Consider the following 8,071-nt stretch of genomic DNA (forward strand, 5'->3'; position numbering starts at 1 on the left):
CGCCTTTAAAATCCAAATAAAATGCATATTTGTCAATCCCAGGACATGTACTGATCATATATATCAAAAAATCTTAATATATGCCGTTTTGAAAAAAAAACATATTTCAACATCTATAATAATACACAAGATAAAAATGTTCGCCGGAAAAAATCCGCACCCCTACCGTCATAATCACCATGTATTTTAATCCATTTCCAATATTTTCACATAATCCTTTGGTCCATCGACACAGAAGATATAATTCTTCACGATGATGGTCAATTTTAAACTTCAACGGTAATATAAACAACTCAACAGCCGAAATAAACATCAATATTCTCGCCGTTTTTTTTCAACGACAAAAACTTTCGATAAATTCAATGGACCAGACGGCTTTGAACGAAGCTATCCGATTATGTGGTTCCCAAACTTAAAAGCGCTGCGCATTTTGCACACGGCAAAGCTGGGGCCACATAATCGGATAGCTTCGTTCATATCCGTCTGGTCCATTGAATTTATCGAAAGTTTTTGTCGTTGAAAAAAAACGGCGAGAATATTGATGTTTATTTCGGCTGTTGCGTTGTTTATATTACCGTTGAAGTTTAAAATTGACCATCATCGTGAAGAATTATATCTTCTGTGTCGATGGACCAAAGGATTATGTGAAAATATTGGAAATGGATTAAAATACATGGTGATTATAACGGTAGGGGTGCGGATTTTTTCCGGCGAACATTTTTATCTTGTGTATTATTATAGATGTTGAAATATGGTTTTTTTTCAAAACGGCATATATTAAGATTTTTTGATATATATGATCAGTACATGTCCTGGGATTGACAAATATGCATTTTATTTGGATTTTAAAGGCGTTTTGAGCTCCAAACCCCAAGCGTCTGTGAAAATATCGTGACCGAATCACGCAGAATATAAGTGCATGGTCAAGTTATATTTAGATCTACTGACATAGTTTAAACGTCTTGCTGAGGTAATCTAAAAATAGCCCATGCATATCATTAACCTTACCACGTCCATAGATATTTTAGGTGTAACATTGTTGATACATGCTTGTTAATTGGTACCACGTAACGAAGTCTTTTAGTGCATTCACTTGTCTCTAAAGCTGCTATAGAAATGAAATTAGCAACTGCCAAAACGAATGACTCTCTCTGCGAAAAAAGTGGAAATGAAATGTCATTGATCTCCACGTGAGAGCCAATGTTAGTATTTTTTACGATTGATTATTTTAATAGAGAATAGATTTCAAATCGTTTTTGACAAAAAAATATTCATTTTTACAAAAAAAGTTGCAACTGTTATCGTCAGCATGTTAACGTTCCCGTTCAGTTATAAACAGTTGTCTTCTGGTCCCTATTTACGCATAACCACTGGTGCTCAAAAAAAATGGGCACAGGTGCTCGTCCAGTCTTGGGCTTACCCTACCTATCCCTTTAAAAGTGAAACTTTTTTTTTCGAGAAAAAACTATATAAACCCTTTATGATATACAAATACCGTAATTCAAAAAAAAAAATTGTCATAATAAATTGAAACAAGAAAAAAACCCACAATTTTAAAGGGAAGGGATGATGACACACTGAGCAAGCCTTTCCTTTTAAAAGGAAACTTTATTTGACATGTTTTGGCTTCATGTTGAACAGCGGGAATATATATAAATGCACAGAACAGATACTACTGATAATAGGTAGAGCTTAGGACTGTGAATCGAGCGACCAGGGTTCGATTTCCCGGGCGGCGCTGGTCACTTTCGTTATGATTGATCATGAAATCATTTCAACGATCATTCGCACTGTACCACTGCTTAGACATGTACAGCAGTTGCAGTTCCTTGCGAAAGTGATGGCAGCTAGTACTGGTTAACTGATTGACAGCTTGCCCAGGAATGATGCGGTGATTGAACTGTGCTCTAGTGAATTCAATGTGGCTTCTGCCGTGATCCGGAGGATAAAACTACCAATACCACCTACTAAGTGATAATTTGGCCAAAATCTTAGTTCTGTGGATAAAGAAATTGAGGGGTAGACACCAGAGTAATTTTCAAGTCATGAAATACTTTTAAAAGAACTAATTTAGGGTACCAAGTGAATATTTTATGCATGTTACTGGAAAATGGTTTTCTAGGCATTAGACATATCACTGATTTGAAATGTTGCTACTTGAAAGGAAACGTAAATAAGTATGTTCATAGATACATTTAGACATTCAATTCTACTCTGGTTATCTGGTTTATGATATCTCATTAGTAGCAGAGACTAGGATGTTATATACATTTGTACGTCTCTGTTAGTAGATTTAATTCCAAGTGCTACCACAATCAAAGTTCCGCTCTTTGTTAATAGTAAGCATAGCACGTATGTATTCGTCTCTCTAAATCGGATGTGACATAATACCACCGCTTGTAACTAAAACCTGTGTAAATAAAGAAGTTTTAAAGGTAAAGGAAAGGAGCGAATTTAAGGAATCCGCATATTCCATGTAGATCTGGCAGCATTCCTGTTTTCATACGGGCATTTAAAGGATAAGGCAAATCAAAATTATTACTTCTTCTATGTTTTAAAGACCTACTGTCAAGACCAAAACAAAAACACGGTAGGTACCGGGATAATTGGAGATACACGGATAATGAAAGATTGTGGGTATAATGGCAGATTGCCAGTTCGGAGAAGGGAGGCATGAGAGGATAATTTAGTATTTGCCTGAATATGTCGATATAGTGATACGCATAAACATAACATTTTGCGACGGATAACAATCAAGCGATGCATATCCTTACTCTGATACCTACTTACATTTGGAATTGGCCGCCAGATAAAGTGGAAAAACTGGGAAATTTATTTTGCACATCAAAGCATTTTTACCAAATTACATGATTACGTTCATGAAAATATATCACTACTTTTTTTAAACACGAAACTGTTATCAAAGCCCAAAACATCGACCTTAAAAACGCCACCCCACTTTAGCCAGAAGTATGAATATTTTTCTGTATAAACGTATTTAATGTTGGGCACCTAAAAAAATTGGATAATGGGGATTCGCCTAGAAAAATTCAATGGATAATATGGAAATTGATGAGTGGATAATGGTATAGTTTCCTTTATTCTAACCCGAATACTACTTAGTCTGCTTTTTTTGCATCATCCATCTCTTTCCGCCAACTGCTAACTTTATGAAACAATGCCACCAGCCCTACTGACAAAATAAATGACCCAGTACGTTATCATAATTTCTTTCTGTTCCAATCGCATCAACTAAAACTAACCACCAGAGCCTCTTAATCCCGGGTTAAGCGAAGCTGTATTTGTCTGTATGGTGGTAATAAATACATTAGTTAATTACTATAACTTTTATGGTCTAAGATAGGTATACTCTTAATGGGAGCCAACCGTTATACATAACAACGATTTTGAGAGTGACGTACTTTGTCGATTGGGTAGTTCTTGTTCAAAACAGTATCAATGCAGTAGCCATCATCGTTTAAGTTGCATCACGTGATTTCACGCACCTGCTTTCGGAATACCGCCATCTATTCTAAAACGTGTTTTCCGATGGGGGCGATATTATTACCGATCAGATAACTTCGTTTACCGTGAACTTCGTTGTCCGTGAAATTCGAGTCACAGGAATCAATCTAAGTTAAAAATGCGTAAAGACTTGGTAAAATTAGCATAACATGGTGGTGATTTCCTATTTTAATTATTATCAATCATCTGTGAATGGGCTGCTTTTCTAACTTCTTCACAACATTCAATATTTTTCGTAACGTCAATCCCCTTTCCTAACTTGAAGAGATTTGAGTAAGTTCGCTCATCATAGTGTTTTTCAATTTCAAAGTTTGAATAATTGAACAATGCCATTACTTTATCACAACGAAAGAGTACCTGGTGACTGAATGATTTGCTTTTCAAAATGTCGCGCAATTAATATAGTTTCTTCCCTTTAATGAAATGTGGCATGTGGTTGTAGCGTTTTTAATTGCCGCGCTAATAATGTTTTCTATCTATAATTATATCGGAAATGTCTTTCGTTTTCATGTGAGTTTGTTTGATATTATTTATATTCATCTGTGCCTTTAAACATTCGTAAGCTATCCCAGCAAACACAAGACGTCATACTGACGTCAGATTTAAGTCAGGTTCTGACGTCGGATGACGGTCGGAAAAACGGTTGGATTTGAAAGTTTTTTTGACGTAATAATCTGACGTCAGGTAGACGTCAGAATCTAACCATTATTTAACTTTTTTCTGACCATTATCAAACCATTTTCCGACCTCAATCTGACCATTTTCCGACCTCAATCTGACCATTTTCCGACCTAAATCTAACCAGTTTCTAACCATTTTCCGACCTCAATCTGACCATTTTCCGACCTAAATATTAACCCTTTTCTGCCCTAAATCTGGTCATTTTCTGACCTTCATCTGATCATTCCCCTAATCTTTTTTGTTTCACCACGTCATAAATATTTTCTGGCTAATCCTGATTTGATCGAATTTAATGTAACTCATTCTATTAAGTAACTTTCCCTCCAATGAAATGTATAACAGACAACTGAAAGCAAAAATATGTTTTATGCTTTTTTAATTTAAAATAAAAATTGCAATTTTAAGCTGATACATACAATTATAGTAAATTCTGCAAGGTTAAATAATTTTCATAAACTAAACAAAATAAAACATAAATAAAATAAGTTAATTACAAAACAAAAAGGGATTACAAAAACAATGACATAAATGAAACTAAGAAAACATGTACAAATATTAAAGAACAAAATAATGTATGCACATTTCTATCAAAGTTTGCCTTATCAAATAAAATAATAAAAATATTATAATTTAAAGAAAAGTTAAAAGATTCTGATAATAATGTTTCAAGCAATTAATTTTCAGTATTTTAACTATATTTCTACAGCATTTCTAAAACATTTAGTGCCATTTTGCATATTTTGACCTCCTTTGATAATTGTCAGTAATGTATAAATTGCTGCCTTTTAGTTACTTCTCCATGAGAATTAGCACGAATTTTGAGGTGTGATGCTTTAAGATATGACCTTCTTTCAGCACCCCTCGTCTGTCCGGAGGATATGTAGCGTCCAATAGCGTGTGTGACATCATTTTCACTGAAAAAAAAAGAAATTTATGAAACATGTAAAAATAACAAGCAAAAATGTTTTCATGGTTATCTTAACTTAATGAACAATTTTGCTAACTTTTTATAAGAGAGATTTAACAAAAATTAAAAGTAAACATAAATACTGAACATTTAAAAAGCCGCTTTTAAACTCCAGTTTAGTATGGATTAAAGTATGTTATAGAATTTACAAAAATCTTACTTTCATATGTTTCTTTATTCATATTCACGTGTTTCTGTCCCTCCGACCTTTGAGAGCATGTCCAACACTTTAACTACCTGAAAAGAAAATTATATTCTAACATATGTATATATTCTACGTTTGAAATAGAACAGTTACGCAAGTCTTAAATATTTCATAGTTTTAAATTAAAGATTTAATGCCGAAATGTCTGGAACCAAAACGTCTTGGGTTATTTGGGACCGGAACGTTTTGGGTTATTTGGGACCGAAACGTCTTGGTCCGAAATGCTCGAAATCGTACAAATTCATTCTCAATTCTCAGATTTTAACTGACAAAAACATCACAGTTGAAGAAAAATATGAAAACTAAGCATTCTCTTTGGTAGTACTGAAAGGCATATTATAAACTCTTTACAAGCAGAGTTAAAACATGTCAATTTTAAAAAGATTTATTATTAGACATTTATCGCGAATTTGTGTGACATTTCACTTCAGCTGTTCAAATAATGATAATTAAATTTAAGAGTGCTTACAATCATGCAATTATTTATCAAATACAAAGTAGAAATAAATCTAAATAAATTGAACTGACCTTTTTGTTCAAGAAAATCTATAATATTCACTTTATCAGTGCATCCCGATTCCTGACCGACAGCCAAAACGTAACGCCTACGAATTTGAATTTCCATCCACGTGACTTTAGATTCGAATTATAGGTTAATTATGTTTTCTTTCCCTTTTCTGTCACTATGATTAAATGTTAAAGCACTATTAAAAAACTCGTGATTTTGATACATATAATGTACCACAAATGATAATATTATAACGTTTGTAAACAGATCTGTGGCTATAAATAGATTTCATAACAATAATACATGTAACTTGCCTATACACAGCGCCACCTATATGTTTTATTAGGTTGCAGCGCCGCGATCTTGGTCTGTATATTTATATAAGAACATTTCATTTGTAATCCAAATAACATTTGAAAAAAAGTTTAAATGATTACAACAGCGAATAAGGATTATTTTTTGTTAATTTTTTACCTACTGTCAGGACACCGACCAGAACCTGACGTTAGCACGACGTCAAAAAGAAACGTCTAATAAACATCGGTTTTTTAACGTCAGATTTACGTCGTATTTTGGTCGCCGACGTCGTGACCAAAATCTAACATTAATCCGACGTTATTTTAACGCCATGTGTTTGCTGGGATGTATTATACGTCCGCTATACAAACATAATTGTATTTCCGACCGAAACGGTTTGTGTCCATTCAATACCCTTTTTTTAATCGGAGCTCTAACCATCAAAGGGTTACACACTGACACTGATTGAAGACATAAACATTCTGTAGATTATACCTCGAACAAGAAATGATGGCATCAACAAAGACAATACATTAATCATGGTTTTATGACAGATACGTTTTCAGTGCAAGGACGCAAAATAACAAAATAACCTCGCTTCGTTCAACTGAATTGCAGAAACGCTTATAATTTGATAAAAGCAACGACTGAAAGGTCAAAAATACAATGAAAAGATACAGATGTTTTGTTATAATCATAGTGGATAGCAAAAGGACTACAAAATATAATTATTTAAATAAATAAATATTATCTAAGCATTTAAAATTAAGAGCAAAACGAAAATTCCACTATTATCCATTTGCTAAATATTTGAATTTCTCATTATCAGCTGAAAGAATTCCCATTATCCAAATTGTTTCAGGTGCCTCATAAAAAATGCGTTTGTTAAGGAAAATATTCATGCTACTGGATCATGTGGGATAGCGTATTAATTGCCGATGTTAGGGCTTTGATAACAGCAGTGTCGTGTACAAAAAACATGTTTGAATATATTATAAATGGGTATGATATGTAGTTTTTTTTTTGTAGAAATTTGGGATGTTGCGTAATCATTTTCCTTCTTCCACTTTATCTGGCGGCCAATTCCGAAGGTATGGGTATCAGAGTAAGGATATGACATCGCTTGATTGTTATCTATCGCAAAAGGTTATGTATGCGATCGCTATAACACGACATCCAGACAAATACTAACCTCTCCATGCATTTTTGCTGAACTGGCGATCTGCCATTATACTCTTTCATTATCCGCGATCTCCATTATCCGGGTACCTACCGTGATAACTGAAAGAATTTTGAAAAACGGATGAAAAAAGTGCAGATTTTACCCATTGAAAATTGAAATATTTTTGAAATTGTCCGTGCGTACGTCCGTAAGCTATTTTTTTAAAAATCTTCTTCAGAACCACAATAGATATAAGGCTTGGAATTTTGGCAAGAAGCATCTGGTGGACCTCTACAAAAAAAAAAACAACAAAAAAATCCCCCGTCCAATCATGATCCCCGGGGTCAAAACGCTTCAGGGAAGCGCTCACGGGCACAACATCAACCATTTGTTATCCTCCGCCGGTGAAATCGGAAGAGGAATATTGTTTTGGCTTTTATCATTCGTCTGTCTTTCCGTCCGTTCTTAGCCATATACTTGAAAGTACTAGTAGTTTGCTTCGTGTCATTCAATCTATACAGAAGTGTGTACATAAAATGTCATACATAAGGGGGTGGTGTCCGTAAAAAGCTGTCAAGATTCCGTCATTTTTTGTTATGGCCATTTTTTTTAAACATATGTAATATATATATATAGTAAATTGCTTTCTGTTTGATAACTAGCTTGGGAATGAGTCTATTGCTATCAAATTTTAATCATAGGTAGGTCTTGTGAAGAACCAGCTTA

The 8,071-nt window shown here is 34.0% G+C and overlaps 1 long non-coding RNA gene across 1 annotated transcript; it reads right to left on the reverse strand.

Moving 5' to 3' along the window:
• Positions 1–4,789: 4,789 nt before the first annotated feature.
• LOC132751310 (uncharacterized) lies at positions 4,790–6,196 on the reverse strand. The gene is made up of 3 exons (XR_009628666.1): positions 5,907–6,196; positions 5,334–5,410; positions 4,790–5,120 (listed from the first exon to the last, which is right to left on the reverse strand). It is a non-coding gene; the product is annotated as an uncharacterized LOC132751310 (long non-coding RNA).
• Positions 6,197–8,071: the final 1,875 nt, after the last annotated feature.

The sequence above is a fragment of the Ruditapes philippinarum genome, unplaced genomic scaffold (assembly GCF_026571515.1).
Source record: "Ruditapes philippinarum isolate M1 unplaced genomic scaffold, ASM2657151v2 ctg1372_1_1_1_1, whole genome shotgun sequence".
NCBI classification, from domain to species: Eukaryota; Metazoa; Mollusca; class Bivalvia; order Venerida; family Veneridae; genus Ruditapes; species Ruditapes philippinarum.